Genomic DNA, 20,026 nt, shown 5'->3' on the forward strand with positions numbered 1-20,026 from the left:
ACACCTCAGCCAAGAAATTTTACTTCCAATCACTCTTTGAATCCACTGTCAACAACCCTGCAAACTCTACTCCACCTTCTCCACCCTCTTCACCCCCCTCCCCCTCCTCCTCCTTCATCTCTCACTGCAGATGATTTTATCTCCTTCTCCAAGATCACAGACATCCGCAAGCTCTTCAACAGTCCCCCTTCCTCTCCCATCACACCCAAGCCTCCCACCGACCAAGCTTCCTTTTCTTCATTCTCACCTCTCTCGGACTCTGAACTTTCCTATCTTCTCCTCCTTCTCAAAACCACTTGCTTCCTCCAAGCGACTGCTCTTGATCTACTCCCCTTCATCTCCACCCTCCTCAACTCCTCACTCCTCACTGACTTTTTCCCCTCTGCATTTAAACAAGTTGCTGTCATCCCACTCCTCATGAAACCAACCCTTGACCCCACCTCACCTCTATCGCCCTATCTCACTACTCCTCTTCCTCTCAAAGACTCTCAAGTGGGCGGTCCACCATCAGCTCTCTGCATTTCTTTCCAATCACTCATTCATGGATCCTCTGCAATCCGGCTTCTGCACAGCTCACTCCACTGAGACTGCTCTCCTGGCAGTCACTGACTCCCTCAGTTGTGCTTGGGCAGTCTCCCTCTCCTCAGTCTTCATCCTTCTTTATCTCTCTGCAGCATTTGACACTCCATCCTCCTCTCCTGCCTTTCCTGACCTTGGAATCTCTGGAACGGCTCTCACCTGGTTCTTGTCCTACCTCAATGACCAGACCTACCAAGTGACATGGCGAGTTTCCTCATCCACCCCCCAACCTTTCCTCACAGGCGTACCCCAAGGCTCCATCCTGGGCCCCCTCCTGTTCTCTCGCAATACTCGCTCCCTGGGCCCCCTCATCACATCCCATCGTTTCTCCTACCACTTCTATGCTGATGCCCAGATCTTCTTGTCTTTTCCCTCTTCTGATCCCTTCTCGCATCTCTTCCTGTTTGTCTACTATCTCCGCCTGGATGCACTCGCACCACCTCAAGCTCAACCTCTCCAAATCGGATCGCCTCTTTCCCCCCACTCTTCCTCACCTTCTGCTGATCTCGCCATCTCGATCCCCTTGGAATCCACCACACTCTCTCCTTCTTCTGCTAAAAATCTAGGAGTCACCCTCGACCCTGTGCTCTCCTACACCCAGCACATCACCACGCTGACACCCACCTTCAGATTCTTCCTGAGCAACATATGCAGAATCCATCCCTTCCTCACCGACTACTCGACTCAGCTGCTCGTCCAATCACTGGTCCTCTCCCGCCTGGAGTACTGCAACTCCCTCCTGGCCGGCCTGCCTGCAACTACTACTCGTCCGCTCCAGCTCATCCAGAACTCTGCGGCTCGTCTGGTATTCTCTCTGCCCCGATTCGCACACGCACTACTCCACTACTCCGCTCCCTCCACTGGCTCCTGATAGCGGCACACATTCAGTTCATTGACCCTCACCTACCGCTGTCTCGACCACACTGCACCAAGCTACCGTCAGACACTCGTCTCCCCATACATCCCCTCCTGATCACTGCGCTCCTCCAGTGCCAGAAGACTAACTCTGCCTCCTCTCTACTCCCCTTCCCACTGAAGTCAAGACAGCAGAGTCCTTGATCTCCTTCCAGCACTTACTCAAGACTCATCTTTTCAGACAATACTTATAATTTTAGTCCTTTGCTCTCCTGTAGGATAGCACTATGTTTTAACATTCTTCTTGCGTTACTTGTACTCGTATTATTTTAATACAGAGTTTTCTCCCGTAAGAGCGGGGCCCCAGGCAATTGCCTAGGATGCCTACTCCCTTGCGACGCCCCTGAGTATACACAGTTTAATCTAAAATGAGTTATGTTTTGTAATCCTAATGCTAAAAAATGCTTAAAATGCGACATTTGACATTCCTGATTTATATAGAAACACAATATATCTATTTTCAAAATAGCACTGATCTCTTAAATGGTAAACGTTCACACGATCACAATGAATACATCATTCAGCAATGTTGACAATATATCAGACAATATCACACATTACAAACCTGTACATAATAGCAATTTGCTTTTTGTAAAGAAATGTTTCTGTCAAATAGAGACAGACTAAAATGAATGACCAAACGGAATGCCCTTTGACTATAATGGGGAGTGGAATGCCGATAGACTACAATGGGGAAAACAGAAGGACACACAGGAATCCTAAAATCCTAAATAACCTCATATAAAACATACCAGTGGAATGACATGGAATGACAGCTGATTTCCATGGAATGACTGACCTGGAAAACTGAAAACACACTAAAAACATAATAGGATTGCTTTCACACACACACACACACACACACACACACACACGCACAAATTGATTTACAAGCAGGTCTCACAAATGAAATACTGTGGACGTTGTATGGTTTGTTGAAAGGCAAGCTCCATGATACCACTTCCTGCATTAACAACAAAGAACCATGCCTTTCTCATTTGATTGGTTAATTTACTTTCAAAACTAAACAAACTACTGCAAATCTACTGCAGAAAATGCACAGTACTTAATATTTGATTTCATAAAACCTATTGCTTTAATATTAAAATTGAATAATATAGAAATTACTTATTGAATGTTAATTACTGTGAATAAATTGCTTAATATAATTTTCAGAAGTATGGAAAGCACATAAAAATAGTTAATCAGTTAATTATCATAATGCTGATGTCTTTATTGCTGTTAGTTGTTTATTAATATTTCTATGCAGACACTTTATTAAGGGTGATTTACAATTGTTTCAAGATATCGCATTATTTTACATACAGTTGCCCATTAAACAGTTTTTTTTTCAGATAAGGTTGAACTTGCAGTGTACATAAATGTAGATGACATAATATACACTCACCTAAAGGATTATTAGGAACACCTGTTCAATTTCTCATTAATGCAATTATCTAATCAACCAATCACATGGCAGTTGCTTCAATGCATTTAGGGGTGTGGTCCTGGTCAAGACAATCTCCTGAACTCCAAACTGAATGTCTGAATGGGAAAGAAAGGTGATTTAAGCAATTTTAAGCGTGGCATGGTTGTTGGTGCCAGACGGGCCGGTCTGAGTATTTCACAATCTGCTCAGTTACTGGGATTTTCACGCACAACCATTTCTAGGGTTTACAAAGAATGGTGTGAAAAGGGAAAAACATCCAGTATGCGGCAGTCCTGTGGGCGAAAATGCCTTGTTGATGCTAGAGGTCAGAGGAGAATGGGCCGACTGATTCAAGCTGTTAGAAAGCAACTTTGACTGAAATAACCACTCGTTACAACCGAGGTATGCAGCAAAGCATTTGTGAAGCCACAACATGTACAACCTTGAGGCAGATGGGCTACAACAGCAGAAGACCCCACCGGGTACCACTCATCTCCACTACAAATAGGAAAAAGAGGCTACAATTTGCACAAGCTCACCAAATTTGGACAGTTGAAGACTGGAAAAATGTTGCCTGGTCTGATGAGTCTCGATTTCTGTTGAGACATTCAGATGGTAGAGTCAGAATTTGGTGTAACAGAATGAGAACATGGATCCATCATGCCTTGTTACCACTGTGCAGGCTGGTGGTGGTGGTGTAATGGTGTGGGGGATGTTTTCTTGGCACACTTTAGGCCCCTTAGTGCCAATTGGGCATCGTTTAAATGCCACGGCCTACCTGAGCATTGTTTCTGACCATGTCCATCCCTTTATGACCACCATGTACCCATCCTCTGATGGCTACTTCCAGCAGGATAATGCACCATGTCACAAAGGTCGAATCATTTCAAATTGGTTTCTTGAACATGACAATGAGTTCACTGTACTAAACTGGCCCCCACAGTCACCAGATCTCAACCCAAAAGAGCATCTTTGGGATGTGGTGGAACGGGAGCTTCGTGCCCTGGATGTGCATCCCACAAATCTCCATCAACTGCAAGATGCTATCCTATCAATATGGGCCAACATTTCTAAAGAATGCTTTCAGCACCTTGTTGAATCAATGCCACGTAGAATTAAGGCAGTTCTGAAGGCGAAAGGGGGTCAAACACAGTATTAGTATGGTGTTCCTAATAATCCTTTAGGTGAGTGTATATATATATTTGTATGACCATACATAAAAAGATTCAACAACTAAGACATAAACTGAACAAGTTTCACAGACATATGACTAACAGAAATGGAATAATGTGTCCCTGAACAAAGGGGGGTTCAAAATCAAAAGTTACAGTCAGTATCTGGTGTGGCCACCATCTGCATTAAGTCCTGCAGTGCATCTCCTCCTCATGGACTGCACCAGATTTGCCAGTTGCTGTGAGATGTTACCCCACTCTTCCACCAAGGCACTTGCAAGTTCCCGGACATTTCTGGGGGGAATGGCCCTAGTCCTTACCCTCTGATCCAACAGGTCCCAGACGTGCTCAATGGGATTGAGATCCGGGCTCTTCGCTGGCCGTGGCAGAACAATGACATTCCTGTCTTTCAGGAAATCAGTCCAGCGAAGGTGGGTGTGTGCCCATAGTCGACGTTGTTACCGGTGATGTCTGGAAAGGACCTGCCTTACAACAGGCCTACAAGCCCTCCAGCCTCTCTCAGCCTATTGCGGACAGTCTGAGCACTGATGGAGGGATTGTGCGTTCCTGGTGTAACTCTGGCAGTTGTTGTTGCCATCCTGTACCTGTCCCGCAGGTGTGATGTTCAGATGTACTGATCCTGTGCAGGTGTTGTTACACGTGGGCTGCCACTGCAAGGATGATCAGCTGTCCTTCCTGTCTCCCTGTAGTGCTGTCTGACAGTACGGACATTGCAATTTATTGCCCTGGCCACATTTGCAGTCCTCATGCCTCCTTGCAGCATGCCTAAGGCACGTTCACGCAGATGAGCAGGGACCCTGGGCATCTTTCTTTTGGTGTTTTTCAGAGTCAGTAGAAAGGTCTCTTTAGTGTCCTACGTTTTTATAACTGACCTTGATTGCCTACCGTCTATAAGCTGTTAGTGTCTTAACAACCATTGCACAGGTGCATGTTCATGACTTGTTTATGGTGCATTGAACAAGCATGGAAAACATTGTTTAAACCCTTTACAATAAAGATCTGTAAAGTTATTTGGATTTTTACAAAATTATCTTTAAAATACAGTGTTCTGAAAAGGAGATGTTTATTTTTTTGCTGAGTATATATATGTATAGGCAGTCAAACATTTCTTTGTGTTCTAGGTAAGCTGGTATTGCGATTTTATTTGTATTTATTTATTTATTTATTTATTTATTTATGTATTTATTTATGTAAATATCAGCTAAAGCCATTTAGAAATAATAATAACACAATAAGGACAGTTACTTTATTGTTACATTCCTCTGCGCTCTGGCCATGATTGAGAAAAAAATATATATACATATATACATATATGTAGTATCAGTGTTTGCTTGGAGATCATGTGACAAGGCTTTTGTTAAAAGTAAGTATGTAACTTGTTCTCCAAGTACTTTTTAAATTAGCAACTTTTTACCCCTGCTCTGCATTGCTATCCAGAGATGCATACACGTACCTACGCAGAACTATAAATCAGGCTTCATACAAACAGGAAGTAGCAAGGGACCTGTTTTGAGTGATGAGCAATGGCAGCTTTGATATAGAGATATTTCGATTAGGTTTCAACGGAAGTGCGCTGAAACCCCTCTCTCACTTGGGCAATGCTTCCAACTTGAAAGATAAACGCACTGGGAAGAGCTGCCCAACTTGTTTCCTGGTGATCTGCGCAGGCCAGACATGGCTGTGTCTCCGCTGTGTGTCAGACAGTGGGGACCTCTGACCTGGGATACTCAATGAGCAGTCAATGCAGAGTGTGAGGAAACGCTGCTCAGTACAGTGTGTCTCTAGTGTGCTGTGGAAATGGGAGTCCCCTCAGGGGCGGGCGGGGGCGGTGGAAGTGTGTGGATGGGCAGCAGCTTGTGGACTGGAGGGGACGGCTGTGTGGCTGAGAGAGCTCTCTATCCAGGCCTATCTTTTCTCCAGTTCACACCCCAGTGACTCTCAGGCCTGTTCAGGCCTTTGAGACCGTGTGTGAGTGTGTGTGTGGGCAGGGTTTTGTGCATGTCTATGATTGTGTTGTATCTGTGTGAGTGTGTGTGTACAGTGAGGGAAAAAAGTATTTGATCCCCTGCTGATTTTGTACGTTTGCCCACTGACAAAGAAATGATCAGTCTATAATTTTAATGGTAGGTGTATTTTAACAGTGAGAGACAGAATAACAACAAACAAATCCAGATAAACGCATTTCAAAAAAGTTATAAATTGATTTGCATGTTAATGAGGGAAATAAGTATTTGATCCCCTATCAATCAGTAAGATTTCTGGCTCCCAGGTGTCTTTTATACAGGTAATGAGCTGAGATTAGGAGATTAGGATTGCTCCTAATCTCAGCTCGTTACCTGTATAAAAGACACCTGTCCACAGAAGCAATCAATCAATCAGATTCCAAACTCTCCACCATGGCCAAGACCAAAGAGCTGTCCAAGGATGTCAGGATTGTAGACCTACACAAGGCTGGAATGGGCTAAAAGACCATCGCCAAGCAGCTTGGTGAGAAGGTGACAACAGTTGGTGCGATTATTCGCAAATGGAAGAAACACAAAATAACTGTCAGTCTCCCTCGGTCTGGGGCACCATGCAAGATCTCACCTCGTGGAGTTTCAATGATCATGAGAATGGTGAGGAATCAGCCCAGAACTACACGGGAGGATCTTGTTAATGATCTCAAGGCAGCTGGGACCATAGTCACCAAGAAAACAATTGGTAACACACTACGCCGTGAAGGACTGAAATCCTGCAGCACCCGCAAGGTCCCCCTGCTCAAGAAAGCACATGTACAGGCCCATCTGAAGTTGCCAATGAACATCTGAATGATTCAGAGAACTGGGTGAAAGTGTTGTGATCAGATGACACCAAAATCGAGCTCTTTGGCATCAACTCAACTCGCCGTGTTTGGAGGAGGAGGAATGACCCCAAGAACATCATCTCCACCGTCAAACATGCAGGTGGAAACATTATGCTTTGGGGGTGTTTTTCTGCTAAGGGGACAGGACAACTGCACTGCATCAAAGGGACAATGGACGGGGCCATGTACCGTCAAATCTTGGGTGAGAACCTCCTTCCCTCAGTCAGGGCATTGAAAATGGGTCGTGGATGGGTATTCCAGCATGACAATGACCCAAAACACACAGCCAAGGCAACAAAGGAGTGGCTCAAGAAGAAGCACATTAAGGTCCTGGAGTGGCCTAGCCAGTCTCCAGACCTTAATCACATAGAAAATCTGTGGAGGGAGCTGAAGGTTCGAGTTGCCAAACGTCAGCCTCGAAACCTTAATGACTTGGAGAGGATCTGCAAAGAGGAGTGGGACAAAATCCCTCCTGAGATGTGTGCAAACCTGGTGGCCAACTACAAGAAACGTCTGACCTCTGTGATTGCCAACAAGGGTTTTGCCACCAAGTACTAAGTCGAAGGAGTCAAATACTTATTTCCCTCATTAACATGCAAATCAATTTATAACTTTTTTGAAATGCGTTTTTCTGGATTTTTTTGTTGTTATTCTGTCTCTCACTGTTAAAATACACCTACCATTAAAATTATAGACTGATCATTTCTTTGTCAGTGGGCAAACGTACATAATCAGCAGGGGATCAAATACTTTTTTCCCTCACTGTATGTCTAGATTGTCTTGTACCTGTGTGTGTGGCTGTGTGTGTGTGTGGGCAGGGTGTGTGTATGTCTATGATTGTCTTATATCTGTGTGAGTGTGTGTTAATTTTTTCATATGTGTGTCTAGAAGGGGTCTACGACAATTCATCATGGACAGTTAATCACCAGGGACATTTCATCACGGACAATAAGTCACCAACATTTTGCATGTTCACTTACAGATTACATAAAGAAATCCCTGATAGAACTGTTAATAAATCCTAAATAACACTTTATGTCTTGTTTAATTTAGATTGAATACTTTTTAATTTCCTACAACGATTCCAAAACAGCCTTTAATTGAATCCTAGTTACCCATGGCAGTGTTTTTGAACAGCACTCATATTTCTTTGTGGAGGTTAATGGAATGCCAACATGCTTCATTTGGCACACATAAAACAGCTGTCCCCAAAGATTACAATGTTCAGAGGTGTTATGAATCCAACAATCACTCTGGGAAGATGCGCAGTAATTAAAGAGTTCAGGTTTTTGCTTTACCTGTAGTAAAGTGTAAACTGTTCCTGACTTACCAGTGCATTACTAGGGCTACTTATGCATTAGTTAACATTGCACTGTTAATGTTTTGTAAATTAATCAATACTCTTTTTCTTTAACTAAGGTATTTTTATTGATTTCATTAGATCATTAAATTTGCTATGGAAAATATTTCATTACATAGCCATTGTCTTTTATTTCCTTACAGTTTGAATCACGATGAAAACATTGATTGAACACCCAATATTTGAATGATTTTTTAATTTGTCTGACTGTAGCCCCATCAAACAAGTTATTGCAGGATGCCTCTGTTTGTTCCCCTTCCTTCTGCCCTGGTTTCTCTTCCTCTTACTCCTACTCCTCCTCCTCAGCGATGTCATGGCAACAGAGGAAGAACAGGAAGTTATAGGAAGAACAGAAGGAGCGGACACAGGGGGGCACCTGAGAGAGAGAGAGAGAGAGAGACAGGGAGAGAGAGAGAGAGAGGTTAATACTGCATATAGATCAGAGAGAGAGAGAGAGAGAAAGGTGGGAGGGGGGTGAGGTAGGGATGGAGGGAGAGGAAAGAGAGAAACATAGAGAGACAGAGAGCGAGAGAGACAGACACACAAACACAGACAGCAAGAGACAGAGAGACAGATCGTCGATGTCCGAGTCCCACCTGGACCTGCAGGCAGACGAAGGTGTCACTACCCCTGGGCCAGCTGAGCAGACGCCCCCCCCCACCACAGCCACAGCCGTGGAGAGCTTGCACCCCCCCTGCCCCCCTCAGCAGAGCCTGGGAGTGGTTCAGCCCACACCACACAGACACCAGCGGTCCTGACAGCGCCAACTGCAGGACAGGAGGAGGGTCAGTGTGTGGAGTCTGTGGTGCTATATGGTTAGTAATTGCAGGGTCTGTGTCTATAGGGTGTGTTTCTGTAGGGTCAGTGTCTCGATATGTATAGCGTGTGTCAGTGTCATTTGTTTGCTATAGGGTCAGAGTCTGTTGGATGTTTCTATACTGTCTCAGTTTGTTCTCAGTGGGTGTGTTCAATGCCTATAGGGTATGTCATTGTCTATAGGGGGGGTCAGTATCTCAGTCTCTGCAGGGGCTAGGAGTCTACAGTCGCTACAGAGTTAGCCCAGTTCACAGAGACAGTGCTATGTGTGTATGTGGTGGGAGAGGGGGGGTATACAGCGTGTGTGCAGTGTTGGACCTGCATTGGCTCTCCGCGGTCAATCTTGTCTCCTGTGCCCAGCTGGCCGTAGCGGTTGCTTCCCTGCATGAACAGGCTGCCAAACACATCCAGCAGAGAGAGGTGAGTCGGGCCCAGAGACATACTGAACACCTGTACACACAGACAGAGAATGACTGGACACAGAGAGATAGAGACTGACTGGAGACACAGAGAGTGTGTCATTGGGTGGGTGTGTGCTGGGGTGTGGCACGGTTGGCTGGTACCTTGCTGGGCAGGGGCAGAACCAGGGGGGCATTGGGGTCCATGCGCTGGAAGCCCTGCTGGGTTCCGAACAGCTGGCGATACACCTCCACTGTGTGCAGCTCCAGATACACTGAACCCCCCTCTGATAGGAGAGACGCACTGTCACACAATGTCACACACTGAGAGATACTGAGAGTCACTGTCACACACTGAGACACACTGAGAGTCACTGTCACACACTGAGAGACACCGAGAGTCACTGTCACACACTGAGAGACACTGTCACACACTGACACACTGTCACACACTGAGAGATGCTGTCACACACTGTGACATGCTGTCACACACTGAGAGACACCGAGAGATGCTGTCACACACAATGAGACACACTCACACACTGTCACCTGTGAGGTAGCGAGCGGTGCTGCGGTTGCTGTGGATCCAGTGGATCGGCAGGCGGGGCAGCAGTTTGCTGATCCTCCTAACGGACAGATCCACCATGTAGATGTGGGGTGCATCTAGCTGTGGGTGGGCATGGAGGGCAGCGTGGACAGGCCCTTACACTGCCGCCTCCACAATGCCTTGCTGGCACAGAGCTCACAGAACCAATGGCACGATGCACCAAGACAACACACATCTCTTGCAGACAAGTGCCCCAGGATCAGGAACATCTAGGAGAGAGATGGGGGGAGAGGGAAATGGAGGGAAGGAGAGGGGGAGAGAGAGAGGTATACAGGTTCAGGTGTCTTTGTGTATCAAATGTGTGTGTGCATGTGGACTGGCATTTGTCTCAGCAAGTCTCTCTGCTCACAGTTCAGGAGGAAGTGATTGGATGGTGACCCCAGCTTGCATCCTCTCCTGATTGGTGAAGGGCTCTGTTCTTCTCTTCTTGTGCTGTGGGGAGGCGGGGAGGAACTCACAGAAGACCTGCAACAATAACAACAACAAAAATAATAATAATAATCACTGAATCAATAACAGAATCTTTATGCCATTTATTGGAACAATTAGAAATACACGGGGTATAATTCAGTTATGTTACTCACTATAGGTCCCCCCTCACTCCGTGGACCCTCAGTTTTCACTCTGTGCTCCATCGATCACTTTGATAACAAGCTAATCTTGACTATGCTGGTTCATTAACCTCTATTGTAATAGTTGGCTCATGTCCAGCAGACTTGTGTTACACTGACTGACCCAGCTCGGCTATACTCACCTCGGAACCCAGGATCCAATCGGCCCACTGTGATGTCACCGCCTCCCCAGCAGTGCATCGGTTTCAGAGCTAGCTGTAATGTCATCAGTGCAGTTTATTAGATTTTTTTACCCCCTTGAACTTTATTTGTTTATGTTTGTTTTTCTTAATTATTACAGGTCCACAATCCCTTATCCGAATCCCTTGGGGCCAGATGTGTTTCGGAAAGTAATATTTCAGTGACAAGACTTATAATGAGAACAGTAATAACAGAACAACAGTAATCAGACAATGGTTAAGGGGCCCTGCAGGGTCTGTCAGCCCAGCGCTGTCCTGATCTCACTGTGGCCCCTCAGGCTGGGAAGAACCCCGACATATTTTACCACTAATGGGTCCATGTGTCCTTCTCACAGGACAGTTTTCTGTTTCTTTGAGTCGGTCAGTTGGGGGTAATGGGGGAAAGAATGGGTGATTCTTTGGGTAATAGTCTCCTTTATTGGTGTGTATTTAATGCAGTGTAGGAGAATGTGCATCACTGTGTTCCCCTCTCCTGTCTCTCAGTGACCACAGTGCCGGTCCTATCTGGGCAGCCAGGTCTGCCTTTGTCGGACTGTTTCTCTTGCCAGGTTGTGGTCACTGAGCCTATACTTGGTCAGGATCTGTCTCTGCTATGTATCTCTGACAGCGAAGAGAGACTCTGCAAGGGTGAACTCTCTGCATAGGACCCGACAGAGTTCCAGTTCACTGTGGGGTTTAGTTTCATTGTCCCAATGACCAGATAGGAGGTTTTGGTTTCTTCTACAATTTGGTTGGCTCTGATTGGCTGTTGTTCAGCAATGCTGACCTGAAGCTGGTTAGTGCTATGGGGGGGGGGGGGCAGTGCTGTTAGCTTCAGGGCCAGCTGATGGAGGGGACTCTTCTCTGCGCTGAGATCTTGGGTTTTTAGGGATTTATATTGTAATGAGTCTTGTGGGCTCACTCTCTCTCTCTCTCTCTCTCTCTCTCTCTCTCTCTCTCTCTCTCTCTCTCTCTCTCTCTCTCTCTCACTCACTCACACACAGGGTTACCCTGCATTTACAATGACTAATCAATTAGGTTACTGAAGAGTTTGTCTTTTCTCCCCAGTGTTATAAATAAGTATAGTATGTAAATATTACATAGAGTTTATTATACTCCATCTCGGCTACATGGGATGTGTCCTGGGATCTCCATGCTGTGTGGGCGATTCCAGGCAGAGAGGGGATCTTTTTGGATATGTTGTGGACCTGTCCAAGACTTTTGGGAGAGAATGATTGTAATCTCCCTGAATAGTGGAATAGATTTGCCAGTCTTTCCTCGATTGTGCTTACTGGGAAATTTTGAAATGGGTGCCTCTTTAAAAAAAAAAAACACGTATATTTAACTTAGGTGAGTTGTCTAGTTATATCCCACTGGACCGCATTTACTATAACCTTAAACACAAACCAGAGCACTTTCACAGGGTTTGGTCTCCACATATGTCTTGATTAAGATCAGTGGGATTTACTAGATGAATTCTTTCAAACTGGCAATAATTATGTAGTAGATGGTAGCAGGGTGTCCTCTAATTATTTACGGTGTTGGGTGGGGTTGGGGGTCCTTTCTTTTTGTATTTATTTTATTTTTTGTATTTTTTTAATTGCTTAAGTATCCCATTAACATTGTATGTATTAGTCTGAAGTGTGTTATGTTCCTTTTTGTTTGAAATTAAGAAAATAAAAAAACAATTTGCAAAAAAAATTAAAATAATAATAATAATAATATATTTACTTATTCAGCGCTTTCCTTGTTTGTGTTCAAAGCCCTTTACATACATTTTAAACAAACTTTGCACTTAATAAATAACTAATAATAACCTGAGAGTAGATTGGACTGCAGCACACATTTCAGTGGTAGTTGATGTACAGCATGACAACTAATGGTGGGGAAAAAACAATCCCTTTGGCTTTCTGAAACAGAATAACACACCTAAACAATCAATATTTATACACACCTAAACATTCAATAGAAGAGTTATACAGGGACACACTGGATACAGTTTTAGTTGGAAGTGGATGGTTATATTTTAAGAATATACTACTAGAGGCTCAGGAGAAATTTGTACCAAAACTTAGCAAATTAAGGACCAAAAACATCGGCCAAAATGGTTTAATAGAAGTATGAAAAAGATATCAATAGAAGGAAAATGTTGTATAGCGCATACAAAAGGCATAGAGATTAAACAAAATACAAATAATATATAGAATTGCAAAGTGATATTACGCGATCTTAGAAAACTAACAAGATGTGGCAAATGTTGTAAATGAGTATTTCACAGAGGTGTTTACAAAAGGAAAAAACATAACATACCACAGGTTAACAACCAGTCCAGTCAAACCCTAAGAGAGAGCAGGATAAATGAGGAGGAGGTACTAAAGGGACTAGCAGAATTAAAAACAAACAAATCACCTGGACTAGATGGTATATTTCCAACAGTACTTATAGAATTGAGGGACATTATTTATAGACCATTAACTAAAATTTTCCAAATGACACTTAGAAAAGGATGTGCCAACTGACTGGAACACTCCAAATGTCATACCAATCCACAAGAAGGGACAAAACAGCCAGGAAATAACAGACCAATCAGTCTCACCTGCATTACTTGTAACATTTTGGAAAAAAGAAAATCGAGGAGCATCTTAATGAAAACCATATTCTTGGAGATAGTCAACATGGGTTTAGACGAGGCTGATCATGTCTTACTAATTTATTAGAATTTTTTGAACATGCAACTGCAGCTGTAGATCACATATGAAAGCATATGAAATGATAAATTTCCAGAAAGCATTTGACAAGGTTCCATACCATTCCATTGATCCTAAAATTGGTATTCAGGGTAATGTAAGTAGATGGATTATGAACTGGTTGATGTATAGGAAGCAGAGAGTGTCGATTAGAGGAGTTGCTTCTAACTGGAGTGAGGTTATTAGTGGAGTTCCACAGGGATCAGTACTAGGGCCTTTGCTTTTTCTAATCTATATAAATGATCTGGACTCTGGGATAGTTAGCAAACTTGTCAAATTTGCAGATGATACTAAAATAGGTGGCTCAACAGATACAATCTTGGCAGCACAGGCAATTCTGAGGGACTTAGATAATATTCAGTTGTGGGCCGACACCTGGAAAATTAAATTCAATGTGGACAAGTACAAGGTAATACATGCAGGTAACAAAAAGGTCCACTAAATTACACTATGGGAGGTACAGATCTAGATGAAGTAATGCATGAGAAAGACCTAGGAGTCTATGTGGACTCCTCACTTTCTCCATCCAAGCAATGTGGGGAAGCAATAAAAAAGGCAAACAGAATGTTAGGGTATATTGTCAAAAGTGTAGAATTTAAAACAAGGGAAGTAATGTTAAGACTGTACAATGCGCTAGTTAGACCTCATCTGGAATACTGTGTACAGTTCTGGGCTCCACACTTCAAGAAGGATATTGCTGGTTTAGAGGCAGTTCAGAGGAGAGCAACCAGACTTATTCCTACTAAGTCCTACTCGGAGAGACTGAGGGAACTGAACCTTTTCTTCCTGGAACAGGGAAGACCATGTGGGGACTTGATTCAAGTCTTCAAAATCAAGAAAGGCATCGACCACATCAAACCAGAGGAGCTTTTCCAGATCAGTAGGGAAACACGCACCCGGGGACACAAATGGAAATTGGGCTTCAAGGCATTCAAAATGGAAAACAGGAGACACTTCTTTACACAGAGAGTAGTCACAATCTGGAATAAACTACCCAGCGATGTGGTAGAAGCTGAAAGTTTGGGAACATTTAAAAATAGACTGGATAGGATCCTTGGATCACTTAGATATTAATGGACACCAAACGAACACGATGGGTCAAATGGCCTCCTCTCATTTGTAAACTTTCTTATGTTCTTATGTTCTTATGTTAGAATCAGGAAAAATGGGCAAGTATAAGGATCTGAGCAACTTTGACAAGGGCCAAATTGTGATGGCTAGACGACTGGGTCAGAGCATCTCCAAAACTGCAGCTCTTGTGGGGTGTTCCCGGTCTCATTGATGCACGTGGGGAGCAAAGACTGACCCGTGTGGTCCGATCCAACAGACGAGCTACCGTAGCTCAAATTGCTAAAAAAAGTTAATGCTGGTTCTGATAGAAAGGTGTCAGAACACACAGTGCATCGCAGTTTGTTGCGTATGAGACTGCGTAGCCGCAGACCAGTCAGGGTGTCCGTGCTGACCCCTGTCCACTGCCGAAAGCGCCTACAATGGGCACGTGAGCATCAGAACTGGACCACGGAGCAATGGAAGAAGGTGGCCTGGTCTGATGAATCACGAGTTCAAGGCCTCCAAATTCCCCAGATCTCAATCCAATCGAGCATTTGTGGGATGTGCTGGACAAACAAGTCTGATCCATGGAGGCCCCACCTCGCAACTTACAGGACTTAAAGGATCTGCTGCTAATGTCTTGTTGCCAGATACCACAGCACACCTTCAGAGGTCTAGTGGAGTCCATGCCTCAATGGGTCAGGGCTGTTTTGATGGCAAAAGGGGGACCTACACAATATTAGGCAGGTGGTCATAATGTTATGGCTGATTGGTGTATTATATTATTGTATTATTTACAAAGTTTTAAACATATGTACAGTGAGGGAAAAAAGTATTTGATACCCTGCTGATTTTGTACTTTTGCCCACTGACAAAGAAATGATCAGTCTATAATTTTAATGGTAGGTGTATTTTAACAGTGAGAGACAGAATAACAACAAAAAAATCCAGAAAAATGCATTTACAAAAAGTTATACATTGATTTGCATGTTAATGAGGGAAATAAATATTTGACCCCTTCGACTTAGTACTTGGTGGCAAAACCCTTGTTGGCAATCACAGAGGACAGACGTTTCTTGTTTGGCCACCAGGTTTGCACACATCTCAGGAGGGATTTTGTTCCACTCCTCTTTGCAAATCCTCTCCAAGTCATAAAGGTTTCGAGGCTGACGTTTGGCAACTCGAACCTTCAGCTCCCTCCACAGATTTTCTATGTGATTAAGGTCTGGAGACTGGCTAGGCCACTCCAGGACCTTAATGTGCTTCTTCTTGAGCCACTCCTTTGTTGCCTTGGCTGTGTGTTTTGGGTCATTGTCATACTGGAATACCCATCCTTGACCCATTTTCAATGCCCTGGCTGAGGGAAGGAGGTTCTCACCCAAGATTTGATGGTACTTGGCCCCGTCCATCGTCCCTTTGATGCGGTGCAGTTGTCCTGTCCCCATAGCAGAAAAACACCCCCAAAGCATCATGTATCCACCTCCATGTTTGACGGTGGGGATGGTGTTCTTGGGGTCATTCCTCCTCCTCCAAACAGGGCGAGTTGTGTTGATGGCAAAGAGCTCGATTTTGGTCTCATCTGACCACAACACTTTCACCCAGTTCTCCTCTGAATCATTCAGATGTTCATTGACAAACTTCAGACGGGCCTGTACATGTCCTTTCTTGAGTAGGGAGACCTTGCGGGCGCTGCAGGATTTCAGTCCTTCACGGCGTAGTGTGTTACCAATTGTTTTCTTGGTGACTATGGTCCCAGCTGCCTTGAGATCATTAACAAGATCCTCCTGTGTAGTTCTGGGCTGATTCCTCACCGTTCTCATGATCATTGAAACTCCACGAGGTGAGATCTTGCATGCAGCCCCAGACCGAGGGAGACTGACAGTTATTTTGTGTTTCTTCCATTCGCGAATAATCGCACCAACTGTTGTCACCTTCTCATCAAGCTGCTTGGCGATGTAGCCCATTCCAGCCTTGTGTAGGTCTACAATCTTGTCCCTGACATCCTTGAACAGCTCTTTGGTCTTGGCCATGGTGAAGAGTTTGGAATCAGATTGATTGATTGCTTCTGTGGACAGGTGTCTTTTATACAGGTAACGAGCTGAGCTCCCTTTAAGAGAGTGCTCCTAATCTCAGCTCGTTACCTGTATAAAAGACACCTGAGAGCCAGAAATCTTGCTGATTGATAAGGGATCAAATACTTATTTCCCTCATTAACATGCAAATCAGTTTATAACTTTTTTGAAACAGTTTCAGTTTAACTGTCTTTCACTGTTAAAATACACCTACCATTAAAATTATAGACTGATAATTTCTTTGTCAGTGGGCAGATGTACAAAATCAGCAGGGGATCAAATACTTTTTTCCCTCACTGTAAGTCTTTGTCTTTTGTTAGCTATCTCTCTCTGCCCTCCAAGAGGGCAACATCTTTTACGGGAGCCTCTGGCTAGTACCATTAGCCAAACCCTCCTGATTTTCATTGTTGGCAGATCTGGTCATAGCGCTGCTGATCACATCACTAACTATATGTTTGGCCACCTATTCCGCTCCCATACATCACATTAGCTCCAGCGAACCCGGGGAAACCGTTACAGGGATGCATTTTGTAATAGTTCACATAGTCTTTAGGATTGACATAACCCTTTATTACAGCGACTTTAACCATGTACACAATGTTCCACAGCTCGAAAATATAGTTTGCTTATAACCTTACCAAAACGGAATTGGATATCAATTTTCTGATACGATTTCACTTCAATTGTAATATTGTCAAAATGAGTCTTGGAGACAGGTATGTATTGTGGCTTGTCATAAGTAATTGTGACCACATCATTGTTTTTACCCTTAATATGTACATTTCTTAAAAGGGGACATAACTATCCCCCACCCTCTGGTGTGAAATTATGTCAGTGTAGACATAAATGATGTAAAATCCTGCGCGGATATCCGCAGGGAATTGGGCTATTATGTCCGTAAGTTCCTCCTCTTTGTTGGCGTAAACTTCTAAGATCCGGCCTAGGTTACCATGGCTTTTCATTCTTATCGTCGGTGCAGTGTAAGATATTATTTGTTAGAATGTATTTTTCTATGGGAAATTGTATGCTATCTGGTTTGGTACAAGACTTCTTCCCTTCTACCTAGTTCCCTAAATTCCAAGGAGGCTCCTGGTAGACCCTGGCTTATCTATGTGTCCAGAGTCCAAAAGATACCTGTCCTCTGATTGGCTCCTTGCCAATCTCCAAAGACCCCCACCTCTAAGTTACATCTGTATCACGCACCCTTCTCATGGTGTCATGCTGCCAAAATGTGATTGGTTGAAAGGAAACCTTAGAACTAGGGTCAAACAAAGATAAGTTAGTTCAGGAGTTCAATGAGTTCAAGAAGAAGAAGGAGAAAGAGAAGAGCAGGAGGATGAGAGAGAGAGACACACCCGCTGCCTGACTAGACTGACCTAAGCTGCCATGTGAGGAGAAGAGGAGAAATCGGGTATAATCTGTTTCTTTCTGTAATCCAGCAGAAGCTTAATATTACTTATTTTCAGTAATTTAATGTTATTAGTTTTCTATTTTTGTCACAAATAAATTATTATTGCACATCTGTGACTTGACCACATCTTCAAAGAGAAACCAATTGAGTTTTCAGTTCAACTATTTATTTAGATTGACTGAAAAACCAAGCATATCAAATTCTCTTACAGCAGTCTCCATGTAAACTTTATTTTTAATTGAACTGTAATGTAATCTGACAGGGTGTTTCCCTCCAGAGATCTTTACTAGGCAGCATCATACAGAATCCACCCTCTTCCATCCTTCATGATACATAATGAAAGATCCTCCGTGTGCTTTCACTTGTATACCTGCCGTATATCCGACACTGCACTAGCCAAAACCCAGCTATTGAACTTTTCAGGCCACCCCACCCATTTTACCAACACATATTTGTTCCCGTTTTCATTTTTTCCCCTAAAATCTTTTCTAATCTGAATACTCTATCATTCCCCACTACAATATTTTGTAACTCCTCATAAAAAGTACCTTCTATAGACTCCCCGTCATAGTCTTTTAACCTGTACACCGGAGGGGTTCTAGGCACACGTTCTGTAATGGTGAAATTTTCATCTGAAAAAGTTTGCTCATAACCTTATACAAAAGGCCTTTGTAGCTTTAAAACTGTAACAACATCTACTGCTTTGAACTTGTAAATGAGTTTCTTTGATTAAATGGGCCATAGACATTTTTAAATACCTTAAAATAATTAGTCTTATTTACCTCTACAGGTCTCATTTTAATACTTCTATGATAAATGTGGTTGTAAGCGTTAAACTCTTGAACTCTATCGAGATACGTTAGAGTATTGTTAGCTGTAAAGTATCTCCACATTTTTGTCTTTATAGTTCTGTTGAACCTCTCAACAATCAAGGCCTTAGACTCGTTTCCTGTGGTAAAATTATGTATTTTGTGGCTTTTCAAAAGATTCTGGAATTCTCTGTTGAGAAACTCTATACCTTTATCCAAGAGTATATCTTCCTGTGTAACAACACCGCCAGATTAATTCCTCAAAACTTGCACATCTATATACATCTATACACGTCAACCTGAATGTGTTACCATTATTATGTTTTGATAAATTTGACATATCCACTAGATCCACCTGCCATTGTGATCTATGTCTGAAACTATGCATACGATTTAGTTAATTTAGTTAATTCTAGCCGGTTTATGTAGGGTGTAATCATCTTGCGCAGACAACCACTCAGACACACTAATCTTATCTGTGTTAATACCCTGCTCTGATAACCCTCTCCACAATCCCTTCTGACCCCCAAAACTCCCTGCTTTGGTGGGGTTATAGTACAACTCCTTCAGCCTATCAGCTTGTTGAGACATTCTGTACGAGCACACAAAAACAATGACTTATGAAAAGGGTATTTTATTCAACCCCATTTTTAAACAATTGCGAAAAGTATAGCATATACAACAATTTTCTCTACTATTCAATACAAAAAAATCAACTGATTGGTTACTTGCTTTATATAAACTATTACATCTGCTTTTATTTTATAAGCACACACATCGGTTACATACATGTATAAAACAATATGCGCTATTTTAACAATATACAACCGTTCATTAAACATGACTCTTAAAAGATTATATAAATGTTGATGAAATGGTCTAGCATCGTTCTTTGCAACCACGATCATAGCAGTCCAGTTTACATACCCCTCAGTCTTTTTCACATCATCCATTAAAGTTGAGCATCGTCGACAAGTCAAATCTGCAGAGAAAAGGTGATTGTCGGCC

The sequence above is a fragment of the Amia ocellicauda genome, chromosome 12, assembly GCF_036373705.1.
Source record: "Amia ocellicauda isolate fAmiCal2 chromosome 12, fAmiCal2.hap1, whole genome shotgun sequence".
NCBI lineage: Eukaryota > Metazoa > Chordata > Actinopteri > Amiiformes > Amiidae > Amia > Amia ocellicauda.